The sequence below is a fragment of the Dermacentor andersoni genome, chromosome 6 (assembly GCF_023375885.2).
Source record: "Dermacentor andersoni chromosome 6, qqDerAnde1_hic_scaffold, whole genome shotgun sequence".
In the NCBI taxonomy this organism is placed as follows: Eukaryota; Metazoa; Arthropoda; class Arachnida; order Ixodida; family Ixodidae; genus Dermacentor; species Dermacentor andersoni.
In genome coordinates this window covers 81,167,505-81,182,635 of record NC_092819.1, presented here as the reverse complement: position 1 = coordinate 81,182,635, position 15,131 = coordinate 81,167,505, and the positions used below count along the sequence as shown (strand labels likewise).

The following is a 15,131-nucleotide window of genomic DNA, read 5'->3' as shown; positions in this document are numbered from 1 at the left end:
CTTCGAGGTACCCGTTGAGCCTGTTGAGGGCGATGCGCTCAGGTTAGAGAAATCGGCCTGAGGTTCTCGATGTTCGAGGGCTGGCCAGGCTAGGGAATGGGCACCGTGCAGGCCGTCTTCCATTCTGCAGGAACGACGCCTCTCTTCCAGGACTCGTTGATGTTGTCGGTCATAAATGCGATCGACTTGTCGTCTAGGTTTCTCAACATTCTGTTGGTGACTCCGTTCGGACCAGGCGCAGACTTGCGGTTGAGTGCGATAACCTGTGTGACCTCGGCAACGGAGAAATCTTCGTCCAGCTCGAGGCGAGGATGGCCTCGGTAGTCCGGGAGTTGGGCCGCCGGATCCCTGTACAGGTACTTCTGTATCAGTTTTAGGACGAGTTCATCAACCGTGCGAGACCTGGTGGCTTCATGAAGGGCCCGGGCCAGCGTATGCCTCTGATTTGACTTGGAGCCGCTTCCGTCGAGAAGGGCTCTCGCTCAACAGAATAAAGAAGAGCCTGACGGCTAAACGTTGTCTCAGTCCTCTCGCTCCTGGTCCCTCTCCATATATATATATATATATAGACTTGGGTGCACGTTAGAGAACCAAAGGTGGTGCAAGCAGTACGGAGCTCCCAACTACGGCGTATTTGTAGTTATATTGTGCTTTTGCGTAATTTAATAATTTTGAAGAATTGTTATTTAATGAATTATTGGGAAATAAGTAATATGTTACTGTATATATATATATATATATATATATATATATATATATATATATATATATATATATATATATATATATATATATATATATAAACGAGAAGAAAGGGGATTAACCGAGGGGCCCAATTTTTATTAGGATATCATCGAGCGATGCTCAAGGGACGAGCCGCCGCGAGACCGACGGCGAAGTGGGTCTGTGCCCTTGGCGCGAGTGAATGTCGGCCTGGCGCACTGGCTCCAGTCCAGTGTAAATAGCCTGTAAATAGCCTCTTTCGTCTGTGTCTTTCTACACGTAATATTCTGGTGGAGGTCAGCGATCCCCGTCCTCGCCACGGAACTCCGGAGTGGTCGGTACATCGAGCTTGTCACCATGCCTCCCGGTGACGAGCCCGCCTCTGCAACGGCTTTGGCTGGTCCGACTGCTCTAATCGTCACGGTTACCCAACATCGCGACCCTGGTGTGTTCTCTGGCCTGGAGGGACAGGACGTTGACGAATGGATCAAGCTATATGAACATGCCAGCGTTAATAACAGGTGGGACCCAACCATTATGCTCGCCAATGTCATCTTTTATCTTGGCGGCACCCCACGCGTGTGGTACCAGACGCATGACGTGACGAGGAGATAAGCAGTTGGGACACTTTCAAAGAAAAGCTACGGGAACTGTTCGGCGACCCCATTGGCCACAAGGTTGCCGCGAGAAAGGCTCTTGCGTCTCGTGTCCAGACATCTACAGAGCCGTGCGTTTCATACATCTTCGACGTCTTGGCTCTATGCCGCAAAGCTGGCGATGCTATGTCTGAATCAGATAAAGTGTCACATGTTCTAAAAGGCGTATATATATATATATATATATATATATAGTGTGACCATTATTCCTACGCTTCATCTTCTCATCTGTACACACTAATCATGCCGTTTTGGGCCTGTGTCGTGCGGCTTTTGCTCAAGAGAATAAAGAAGAGTCTGATGGCCAAAACGGTGCCTCACAGGTGGTGGAGTATGCTGTCCGGTTCCTCAGTCCTCTCGCTCACAGTCCCTCTCCGGATTCACCTACACTACATCCCTGGAGCTCCACTCGTGACACCGCGTCTACCAACAGGCCAATACCTTTCCTGCTCCGACGGGAACCCTTTCGTGGTCGGTCACCACCCCTCCGAAAGATCTACCGGTGTTTGCTGGACTTTATGGTGAGGATGTTGAAGGCTGGCTGAAGCAGTACGCACGCGTGAGTTCCTTTACCCACTCGGACGAATCTACAAAACTTGCGCACGTCGTATTCTAACAGGCTTCGCAGAAACTTGGTTTTACGACCATGACCTCGATTTTGTAAACTGGATCATGTTTAAACACCACTTAAGCCACATTTTTGCGAACTCTTCTCTCCGCTCAGATATCGCCAAGAAAAGCTCTCTGAGCGTGTTCAGCACATGGGGGAGTCACACACTTCGTACGTAGAGTACGTCCTCGCTTTATGTCGCCGTGTGAACCCCTCAATGGCGGAAAGTGACCGTGTACGCCACCTGATCAAGGGTATTGGGTCGTGGCATTCAATGCTTTGGTGGTGCAGAACCTCACAACTGTCGCAGACATCATCACTACGTGTCAGTGCCTCGCCGATCTTCATATGATCCGCTTACAACATGGCGTATCTGATTTCAAGGCGTCCAACGATGGCGAGCTACGTGCACTGATCCGCTCCATCGTCCGAGAGGAACTGCGCGCGAAAATTTCGTCAATCGCTCCTGAGGTCAATGTGACGCCTCCTGGTGGCGGCCGGCGCCATATTGTGAGGGAATAAATAGCTACCGTGACGTGTCCGCGAATGCCGAGCCCACACCTCATACCTAAGCCATCTTACGCTCAGGTTGCCTCTATAGTACCACCCTCCTAGCAGCCACCACAGCAGGCACCTGCAATGCACGGCTCTCTGAATCCTCACAGTACCTCGATAATGTAAGTATCCTCAGAATAAATAAAATAATCTGGTACAGCCACAGCATCGTTATTTGCCGCCTTCTTAAGAACCCACAATTACATTATATAATTCGGGGGAATAGTCTTGCTAATCCTAACACAACCAGGTTCTCTTTACAAAATAACCTTTTACTTCCAAAATCACGCAGCATATATGGCAAACTGTTTTGTTTTTTTTGCTAGTGTGAAAATGTGGAATAATTTACCTGCTCACGTGAAATACTCACTTACATTATCGTCATACCAACGTTCACTGAGAGCTTATAATAATACCTTGTAAACTGCAACTCTTCTTTGGAGTATTTTTTATGTTGCTTATTATGTACATTTTTTATGTTGTGATGTGTTGCCATTGGTTTTATTGCTTTAACACTGTGGAAATTGTGTAATCCTTTCTTTGTTCACACCGCAATTGACGCCTTTTTAGTTATATAATATTATGTAACTAAGGACAAGAGGTCCCGCTGCAGTTTCTAACTGTGGGACCTCTTTCTGTATAACTTCTGCTGCACATATGTACCACTAATGAATGAAGCAATAAAATTGAAATTTGAAACTTGAAACTTGAAACTTGAAACAGCAAGACCACCACGGTTTCAATCTTACAACGCATGGAGCGCACCTCGACCTGTTTGCTACTATTGCGGTATCCGCGTGGCCACATTTCAAGGTTTTGCCGACGCCATCAGCAAGATGAACCACGGGGCTCTCACGGATTTGAAAGGGATGTTTTGTGGGCCTGTAACACAACGTCGGCGCTCCTACTGCAGTTATCCATGACGTTTCCCATCTCTGCAGGAATTCAACACTGCCGGTTCATTGCGTTTCCAGCGTCGCCGCTCTGCATCACCGATGCGGCGCTCCTGTTTGACCGGCGAATTTGACCTCCGATCACCGCCAGGAAAACTAAATCGTGCAGCTTCAGGAGGAAAAGCTGCATCCTTCGGGCAACATGGAATTCCTCCGAAGCGCCCGTGAAATGTATATTGGTATGTGTCGAGGGTGCACGGACTGAAGCCTTGGTTGACACGGGTGCATCGCTTTCTGTTATTAGTACTGACTTGTGTTCTCACTTGCGAAAGGTGAAGACACCATTTCCTGGCCCTCCCCTTCGTTGTACTCAAGCACTTCTTATTCATCCCTCCACTGCGTATGTTTTCATTGATGGCATCCTTCATCGCATTCTGTTTGCCGTGCTGTCTTCGTGTACCCACGCGTTGATTTTGCGATAGGACTTCTTATCCTCAGCGTCAGCTTTAATACCTTGTCAGTGAATTATTCATATGAAGTACACTAAATGTTCATCCAATGTCGATTCTCACAGCCTCTACGTTTAGTCACGTCTACTGAATATTGCATTCCCCCGGGCAATGAGCGTATTCTATCACTGACTTCCGACACCATTGTTAATGGGGATGTGTTCCTTACGCCGAGCGCTCGCTGCATATCTAGTGGGCTTAGCATTGCTCCTAGCCTGTTGAGGTTTCACGGTGGTAGAGCACTGCTCGCTGTACTTAACCCTACTTCTTCGCCAGTTGTACTCTTCTAGGGCACCATTGCGACTTCCTTTTCTGTCACCGAAGGTCTTTCCCTAGTACCTCTTCACACCGAATCACCACCTTTGTCTACCACAAATGGTGATGAAGCTGTGACCACTGCTTTAACAGCCGCGATAAATCCCGATGTGATTGCAGCGCAGAAAGAAGACCTTTTGGCTTTACTGCAAAAACACAGTGCATTATTTGACGTTCACTTCAAGATTCTGGGGCGCACTTCCGTCGCAGTGCATCGCATCGAAACCGAAGGCAGTTCAATTGTACACCGCCGGCCGTCCCGTGTCTTCCGCTAAACACAAAATTATTGCGGACGCCGTTCATGACATGCTCAAAAAAGACGTAATTCGTTCGGCGTCCAGTTCTTGGTCGTCTCCTGTTGTGCTGATCTGCAATAAAGACGGCTCTGTACGACTTTCCGTCGACTATCAAGCACTTAAGATCACGCGCAAAGACGTATATCCGTTGCCTAGAATCGACGATGCCATTGACTTCCTCCAGGGCGCTGAATATTTCTCAGGTCTAGACCTGCGATCTGTGTATTGGCAAATACCTATGCACAAAGCACACGAGGGCAAGACAGCCTTTGCAACAGCTGAGAGACTTTACGAGTTCACAGTAATGTCCCTCGACTTATGCAACATTTCAACATTTCGACATTGAAACATTTGAACGAATGATAGACACAGTTCTATGCGGCCTTAAGTGGAAGACCTCTTTCTGTTATTTAGATGGCATCGTCTTTTTTTCTGCCACTTTTCGTCAACACCTTGAGCATTTGAACGAAGTTTTGACATGCATCTATAACGCTGTACTCCAACTCAACACAAGGAAATGGCATTTTGCCAGAAAGAACATCAAAGCGTGTGGCCACCTTATCAGTAAAGATGGCGTTCGATCCGATCCTGGCAAGGTTGTTGCCATGATTTGATTCGCTTGCCCCGAAAATCAAAGACAAGAAGTTTCTTGGGCTTGGCATCCTACTTCCCCCGCTTCATCAGCATTTTGCTGCCATGGTGTCGCCACTGCGCAAGTTGCTCACGTCGGGAACTGCTTTCACTTGGACAGACGACTGTGAACTTTCTTCCCAAGCCCTCAAGCAAGCCTTAACATCCGGCACCCTCCTCTGTAACTTCAATGAGAACGCACAGCTCGTTTGCACACCGACGCTAGTGGCCATGGGATCCGCGCTGTCCTTCTACAGCGGGATACCACTACACGAAAGGGAGTTGTCGCTTATGCCAATCGCGCATTAACGGCTGCAGAACAGAATTACTCGATAACAGAGCAGGAATGCCTCGCAGTAGTTCGGGCCATTTAAAAATTTCGGCCATATAATTATGGACGCCACTTCATTGTCATCACCGACCATCACGCCTTAGGCTGGTTGTCGCCATTGAAGAAATTGTCTGGACAAATTGGTCACTGGGTGCTCCAATTTCAACAGTACGATTTTGACGTTCTGTATAAGTCTCCAAAAAATATCAGGATGCCGATGCTATGTCTCGATGCCCCCTGGCACTATTATCTTCGAGCATGTCTGTCCATTGCTCACCACTTGATGAGACTATGCCTCCACTTACGCGGTCACCGCTAGCGATTACTCGCACGGTATCTTCCAATGATGGCGCTCAGTTCCCCTCGGGTCAACGTCCTGATCCATACTGCAACGTCGTTATCCACTACCTGTGCAGAACTTCTCCTGCACCTGAATGTTGGATTACTTGGACAACTACGACTATTTAAACTCGAAAACGATGTGCTGCACCGCTTCATTTACGACACCGACGGACACCGTTGGGTACGTGCTCTTCCAGATTCGCTGCGCTCACAAGTCCTTGAAGCCTTTCACGACGACCGATCTGCTGGCCACTTCGGTTTCCCAAAACATACAACCGCGTTAGGAGCCGTTTCTTTTCGCAAGGCACGTCTACCTTTGTGGCCCAATACGTCGCCCCTTGCATCTAGTGTCAACAGCGGAAAAGACCGACTTCGCTTCCTGCTGGCGTTTTGCAACATATCCACTGTCCCGAGACACCTTTTCCCATTGTTTGGATAGACCTAGTCGGGCCTCTGCCCATAACGCCGGTAGGTCATCGATGAATCGTGGCACTTGTCTACCATCACATACGGTAGGCAGACACCACTCCTCTACGCTCTAGTTAGGCCTCAGACGTTGCCGCGTTCTTTCTGGGCGCCAGTGTGCTGCGCCATGGTGCGCCTCGTGTACTGTTAAGTGATCGCGGCAAGACTTTCAGGTCAACTATGATCGAAGCAGTACTCACAGCTTGGGGCATAGTTCATAAGACGCCATCCGCATGCCACCCTCGAAGAAAGGGCTTAACAGAGCGTTTTCATCGCACACTAACGGATATGATATCAATGATATCGTGCCAAACCACGGTAACTGGGAAAAACATTTACATCTTGTGACGTTTGCTCACTACACCACTCTGCAACCAACAACGGTGTACTCACCTAGCTCGTTTACGGCCATTTGCCGACATTCGCCATCAATGCCGCTTTCTTAAATGCCACACTGGCACCTCGGCCAGCATACCTGAAGAGTTCATCTCGAGATATGACGAATGTCGCCAACGTGCTAACCTCAACAGAGACGTCAGTCAGCTACTTCGCAAGGAACCTTACGGCAACTCTCGTCGAGACGTCTTCTTTCGTCTTGGAGAGGAAGTGCTCCTTTAGAGGCACGTTCGCACACCCAGATTGTGTGGGAAGCTTGAATCACGCTTCCTTGGACCCTGAATTGTTGCCGAACAAACATCCCCAGTGAACTGTCGTGTTTCTCCCGTTGAGGTTTCTTCGGACCGTCGCTACCAGGGTTCGGAGATAGTTCACGTTTCGCGCCTTGAACGATTCGTTCGGCATTTTCTTCCTGGCTAAGTCGCGGCATGGCTGGCCGCCTGCGCGCGCGGGGAATTAGTGTGAGCATTATTCATATGCTTCATCTTCTCATCTGTACATACTCATCATCATCTTTCTGGGTCTGTGTCGTGGGGCTCATGTTTGAAAGAATAAAGAATAGTCTGACGGCCTAAACGTTGTTTCACAATCTACAGGGTGTCCCAGCTAGCTTTAGCCAGTTTTTAAATATTCAAATGCCACGTAGTTGGAGAGAACAAAGGTAATGTTTGCCGTCGCTTGGAGATGCTCAACCTATTTTTTTCATTCCGCCTAATTTGATAATTAGTCTGAAATCATTATTGAGCTTTTCAAATAATATAATTAGATAAAAATTGACAATGGGAAAATGTAGAGCGACATGAAAAAAATGACTACCATTCCACTCTTTGTAGATGGAATGGCAGCGAAAGCTGACCAGGGTCAAAGCTCTCAAATGAAAAGCAAAGTGCTTTCGCTGCCATGCCATCTTCACAGAGTGGAATGGGTGTTATTTTTTGCGTCGCGAGTCTGGCTTCGTTGCTCGCTCGGATGGGCCCGGGCTCGCGATTGTGGTTTTCGTTTAGCATCACGGGAAAGTTCTTCGTCGGTGGTCGTTTCGAAGCGGCGCCGTTTGTATAGTAGTTTCTGTTCCCTCCGGCGCCCTTCGAACGCATGTTGTTCTTCGGGTGTGCGAATTATATGGGTCCGCCACATCGATAACGCAGCTGTTTTTAGTGCCGATACCTCTCCTGCTTATATACCGCGATAACCTTTACGTCACGCTATTGTTCACAGGGAGCATTCTAACGTGTTCCGCATTTTGACATCTGTGCCGCCGCATGCACCCGTATGGGTTTGTTTGAGATCACTAAGTCTGTTTGTGTTGCCGGACGCCGAAAAAACTGCGTTCTTACCCTTGTGCCTCGGATCTCTTTAGGTTCCACGTGTGACAAGGGTAGTTCAAGGGCACGTTACAGGTCCGCGAGCTCACAGGGGTATGTGCCATTGAGCTTGGACCCTTTCTGCACTATTACCAGGATCGGTCCACATGATGATTTATTTCTGTTGACAGACGCCGAGAAAACTACGGAAGGTTAGTCATACACAGATTTCGCTATAAAAAATCCTGATACAGATTTCTGTTCCTCAATGCGTGCTACATAGATGTGTTTTTCCGAGCGCGAAATAAGCCCGCGAATGCACGCAAAGTGCCGCTAGCAGCCAGTCGCGTGGCAGTTATATATACATAGAACCTTCCATTTGTGAAGTGTAGAATTGCAGTTTTTGAGAACAATGGAGCGCCATCATACACTTTGCTCCTCGTAGACTTTCACACATCATTTAGAAATCAGAATCACATGGCAGTGCAAACACATTCTTTTTCTCGTTTCATCCAAGCCGCAGCAATCAGTACTCGAGCGCCCAAAAGTCATCCCGATGAACGCATCGAAAGCCCTCGGTTGCGAGTGACTCGGTGTGGAGAATTAGCGGGACACGCCCACCTCTAAACTTATGCTCTCTGCGCGTGAATTAGACAGCCGGAGCAAAACCTGACAGCGCGCGCCATCACGGAGGCCATGTGACAGCGGTGAACATGAAATTTTAATAGATTGGTGGCAGGGCCGTGGGTTCTCTAGATGAAATGCAACTTGGGTGAATAAAATTGTACAGCCTTAACGCGAACGCCTCTTTGCCGTGGTTGGGGCACCCTTAATCCCGGCCCCGACCACCAGTGCTCCCCTCGTTGCAAGCTTTGCAGGGGAACACACATGACGGCGGATCGCAACTGCCGCGCAAGATACAAGACCGCATACGTCGTGACAAAAAGGCAGTGGGAACGACACAGGGCCACCGAGGAGGCGGCCGCCAAAGCCACCAGCCCCGCCGGCAAGCCCCGCTCGAGATCCAGGACCCGCAGCCGAGGACGCTCCTGGTCCCGGAGCTGAACCCCAGAACCCCGGCTGCAGCAGCAGCAACGCCGGTCTCGCAGCCGCACCCCCAGAAGGACCCCAACGAGAGACACCGAGACCACCGAGAAGGTGAGCTGGCCAGATGCGGTCACGGAAAAACGAGCACCAACCACGAAAGCTGGCGACAAAACACCCGCTAAGACAGAGACGGAGATAACTAAATTAACACAGGTGATGCAAGCGCTGCAGAAGCAAATAGAACACATGCAGACACAGGTTCGCGCAAAAGACGACCTCAAACAACCACTCCAGCATACCGTGAAAAGCGCTACCAGTACAGAGGCCGTGCAGAAAACTCAAGAACCCACAGAGGATGACGAGGTCGTATGCCCCGACACTAAACGCAGACCCACTCCCACACAGGCCACACAGCCCACGAAGACAACAGAAGAGGAACCCATAGAGGACGACGAGGTCGAATTCCCCGATACTAAATGGACACCCACTCCCACCTTTACAGGGGCCACATGACCCAAGCGCAAGCACGCAGCTATATGCGACGCGTGAATAGATGCTCTCAAAGCTCGCTTAAGCAATCTCGAAGAAACTATCATCGCGTCCACCACGCGTACCATCCAGCGCAGCTTCGAGACCGTCCACCTCAGACTGTCCCGATTAGAAGCTGCGAACAGCACGATCGTACCGACGCATAGGGGAGCGGCCCAACACATGTAACAAAATATAAACATGGCCCAACACCCATCCAAGCAAAAACACACGATATGGCAGTGGAAATGCAGAAGTTACCAAAACAAACGAGCGCACTTACAACAATACCTCAAAACGATCTCTGGACGCCCAGATATCATCATACTGCAAGAAAGAAACGGTACCGCCAAACTCGCGGGGTACCAGTCTATAACAGGCAAGGCGGAGAAACCAAACGTCACTACGCCGGTAAAGCGAGCGTACACAGCTATCGAACACGACATCAAAATCAGAGACATTGAAAACGTCCTCGTAGAACTAATTGCACAACGCAAAACGAGCAACAGCATCTTCGTACTCAACGTCTACAGCAGTCCCAAATGCCGCCAGCACCGCTCCCATGTCCTTTTAAAACGGGCAATCGACATCGCCCAGGGGCAACAGATGTTAATTAGGGGGGACTTCATCGAGGTGCACACGGCGTGGGGGAACAAGCACGATCACCCAAAAGGCACGCATCTATGGGCAACGGCGCAATATGCCGGACTCGAGCTGGTCACCGACCCCGCGGCACCAACAAGGCAGGGCAACAGCGTCAGCACTGACACGACGCCGGACCTTATTTTTACGAGCAACGCACGCAAAGTGACTTGGACAAACACCATGCAAGACTTGGGAAGCGATCACTACATTATTTCCATAGAAACACAAGACGGCCCGCCGGAACACAATGCCGGTCGTCAAATGAAGGTCACCAACTGGAATCAGCTACGCAAACGTTGTGACAAGCAACAGGTGGAAGACATCAAATGCATAGGCCAATGGACCGACCAACTGCGGTGGAATATCGAGCACGTGACGCAAACGATCCCGTCGATAACTGGGCTCGAGACAATAGACTCCCGGTTGCTGCGCATGCGCGAAGCCAAAACCCACCTGCAGCACCGATGGAAACAACAGAGACACAATAGGAGACTACGTGAACGGATACCGCAGCTCAACAAAGAAATAGAAAAGCACGCGCTTAACCTGCAGCAACAACAATGGGAAGAGAAATGCGCGGAGATGGACGGTCAACTCACCACGCGTTGCACGCGGCAGATACTGCAGTACCTGATTGATGCCACCAACACCAAGGCTACACACATGCAAGGCATATACAAAATCATACACGCTTACGGGGTAATGGAACAACAATTACTACGGGATGCGGAACGCCTTTACATATCTCAAACCCCATCGCAAGTATATCCGGACTACTCGGGAAAAAGCAACGCCACCCTAGACGCGGAATTCTCCGTTGCCGAAATCCAGGTGGCCCTCGTAAAACTCAACGCCAAGTCGGGCCCAAGCCTCGATCGAATATCCAATAAGGCACTACGGAATCTCGATTACGGATTGATCGAGAAACTCACAAAATACATTAACGAGTGTTGGGCCCACGGAAAGCTACCCCAGCAAAGGAAACAAGCAAACATCACACTAATACCCAAACCCGGCAAGAAACTACAGCTGGAGAACCTGCGCCTCATCTCCATCACGTCTTGGATGGGCAAGTTGATGGAGCACGCGTTTCTCAATAGACGCACAGATTACATCGAGGACAGCGAATTATTTCACACACCATGATTGGGTTCACAAAACATCTCTCCACGCAAGACGCCCTTCTGCAACTAAAACATCAAATTATAGACAATCCGGGGCGCTCTACGAGAGCCATCCTCGGGCGAGACCTGAAGAAGGCCTTCGATAACGTTCGCCACGATGCCATATTGCGACAAATGAACAAGCTAAATCTCGGACTGGGAACGTACAGCTACGTCCGACACTTCCTCACGGGAAGACCCGCTCGCATGCTAGTGGGACAACTAGAGTCACATCAAATCAACATCGGGAGCTCGGGCACCCCGCAGGGCTCGGTGATTTCACCGATGCTATTCAATCTCGTCCTGCTGGGGTTACCCGACCGATTTCTTCAAATAGAAGGACTGCATCACACGCTATGCGGGAATGATATTACGATCTGGACGACGGCGGGCAGCGACGGAGCGATCGAGCAACGCTTACAGCAGGCCATCCAATACTTGGAAAACTACCTCGTGGGCACGGGACTTGCCTGCTCGGCCGAAAAATCCGAACTGCTGCTATTTAGACCGGTCACAAAGGGGCGCCCACCTATAGGCTTCAACCCGCCGGAAAAGGAAGAGATCCAATTAACGGCACCAAACGGCCTACCCATCCCGATGGTAGATAAGATCCGTGTATTAGGAATGATGGTCGAACACAAGGGTAGCAATGGCAAAGCACTTCACAAGATAACGGCAAAGGCCACCAGCACGATGCAGCTCAGTCGACACATCACCAACAAACACGCGGGCATGCGCGAAGGCAGCGTCATACGACTCATACAAGCCTTCGTCATTTCTCAAATAAAGTACACGGAAGCGTTTCACAGCTGGACGGTAGCGAAAAGAAACAAGCTCAACGCCCTCATTCGCAAGGCGTACAAATGTGCGTTCGGACTTGCGCATGGAGTCAGCACCACCAAGATCTTAGAGCTAGGCTTGCACAATACGATCGAGAAACTCGTGGAGGTGCAACAAGTGTCCCAAATCGAGCACCTATCCAAGACCCGCCCTGGCAGACACGTGCTCGAAAAGCGCGGCATCACATACCACGCGCAGCACGGCATCAAAGTAGAAATTCCAAGAACCATACGGCGAGCAACTATACGTACCCCCATTGCCTCGCAACATGCACTCCCAACACCACACGGGGAGATGGAAAGCCAGGGCACAACTCATGAACCAAAGTTACTCAAACAACAAGGAGGCCGTCTTCACCTACGCAGCCCGTTATCGAGACAGGAAAAGTGTCGTGGCGGCAGTTGCTAGCCACCGAGGCAACCACCTCACGAGCGTCACCGTGAATACGGCACATGCCGAAGCGGCACAGGAAGCGGCCATAGCCCTGGCCCTCACACAAACGAAAGCGACATACGTGATCTGCGATTCGCAAACGGCAATTCACAATTTTGCAAATGGGCCCATCTCACAAGAGGCATATCACATACTCCAGCGACATCCTATACACCAGCGAGAGGCCGACTTCGATAACCGAAGGCATTTGCTATGGATCCCGATACACACTGGATTGAGCACCCCCAACGAAGCGGCTCATGGCGTTGCTCGAGGCCTCACTCACCGAGCATCAACGGAGGAAGAGCCCCTGCGGGGTACTGCAAACGTCTGGGGGTGAGAGGATCGTATGACCAGGTTCCGCGACATCACGACACAGTATAACAGTTACAAAGACGCGTATACCCCTTCCCTCACGCTAGGTTAGACAGGACGCAAGCAGTACACTTCAGACAATTAGAAACGAATTCTTACAGAAACTCCAGACTCATGCAAGCCATGTATCCAGACATGTACACTACAAACAGATGCACATCCTGTGGCGAGGTTGCCTCACTTAATCACATGTTATGGGAATCTCAGCACTTAACACACAAGTCGGGCAGTGCCGACCCCTCCGTCTCCTGCAACGCCAGCCTCCGCTCACGCTGGAAGACCGCACTGCTCAGCTCGAACCTGACAGTACAACTCTGGGCCGTCCAGCGAGCCGAGGAAGCCGCTTCCAGACAAAGTATGTAGACGGAAGCAGAAGATTCAGTGCCAAGCAAAATGGCCTGAGGCGGCAGGTGGTACAACTAGGTGCCAACGTGAGCTCCTACGCCAACACGCCGTCGCCATTATGCTCTAGTCATCTCATTGTCACTTCATCACCTATACGCAATTGTGATCATTCCTTCGCTTTAATGTTGCCGCCATTCTTCAATCATCTTCACTTTGTCATTGTCACTGCGTTGTCAATCGTCGTTATCATGCCCCGATCGTCGAGCCATAATCGTCATATCGTCGTCCTTCTGTAGCCATCATTGCAGCGCCATCATTGCTTGTTAATCATAGATTCGACGTCATGCCGTCGTTCTAGTTCCATCAACCTCATAATGTGGTGATTTAAAGTGTCACCCCATTCTTGTCATTCTTTCTTTGCCATGGCCTCGTGGTCATGCAGCCGTAATCATGACGCCGTCGTCATTTCTTCATTCCTGCTTGATCATGCCATTATCGTCGCGTCCGTCTCGTCGTCGCCATCATACAGTCGTTTTATGCCGTCGTCGTCGTCGTGTCATCGTCGTCACACCACAGCTATAGTTCCAGAATTGTCTTCTCGCTGACGCCATGCCGCCGTCGTCATACTTTCGTCGTCATTTGAGCTTCCTTATGCAATTGTCGTCATGCCGCTCTCATCACGCTATCGTTGTCAAACCATGGTCATTATTCCAGTGTCGTCCTCCCACTGTCATCGTGCCATAGTCGTCCCTCCAGCGTCGTCATCCTATTGCTATCATTGCGTCCTCGTCATACCGTTATCGTCATCATATTGCTGTCATTTTGTCATCGCCATACAGTTCGGATCCCTGTGTCGTCATGTCATTGTAGTCATTCCCTCTTCGTCACTGCGCCGTCGTCATACAGTCGAGTTCGTGTCATCGTCGTCATTACGACGCTGTTAAACAGTCGAGGTCATACCGCCGTGGTTCTTCCGTCATCTTCATTCAACCATCGGCATATGTGGGATGGGCGGCACGGAGCACCCCGAGTTTAGGTCGAGTGAGGTGTTTCCTTGTGAAATTATGTCAGACTTGATCGTGGGTTCATTGCTGCCTAACCCGATTCTCAGTGCGCGGGATCCGTGTATTTCTTTAATTAGCTGTTTTTTCGAAATTGCGAAGAGTACATTTGTTCTAGTATTGTCAACATTTTCATCATCACTAGCCTATCTTTATGTCCCATGCCGGACGAAGGCTACTCCGAGTGATCTCCGTTACCCCTCGCTTGCTCTTGCTGATTTCAACTTCCGCCTGAAAATTTCCTAATTTCCTCACTCCACCTAATTTTCAGTCGTCCTCGATTGCAATACTCTTACTTATTCTAATGACTCAATGAAAGCCAGGGTTCGACGAAAACCCGTCTGGTCGAGAAAATTCACAGCGGGAGGTATGAAGCACCCCGACCAACCGTTGAAAAGGAAAAAAAAAACGTTTCGGTCCCACTACGGGTGCCTTGTTCAACACGGCTCCCGTATTGAGACCGAAACGTCTTTGTTCATTTTTCAATGATTGGTCGGCGCTTGATATTTCCCGCCATGTAATGGTTCCCTCGTTATCTGCCCTGCGCATTACATGACCTGCTAAGATCCTCATTTTTTACGGCCAAGCTGTTTATGGCTATAGGCTTCCGTGCATTCTAGTTCTGCATCAACAAAAACTATCATCGTCAGCAATGACTCATTCCTGTCGTAAT

At 49.8% G+C, this 15,131-nt stretch overlaps 1 long non-coding RNA gene across 1 annotated transcript in view; it reads right to left on the bottom strand.

Moving 5' to 3' along the window:
- LOC129382456 (uncharacterized) overlaps positions 1-15,131 on the bottom strand; it is a 168,699-nt gene that overhangs the window by 77,599 nt on the left and 75,969 nt on the right. The gene's annotated exons all lie outside the window — the stretch shown is intronic.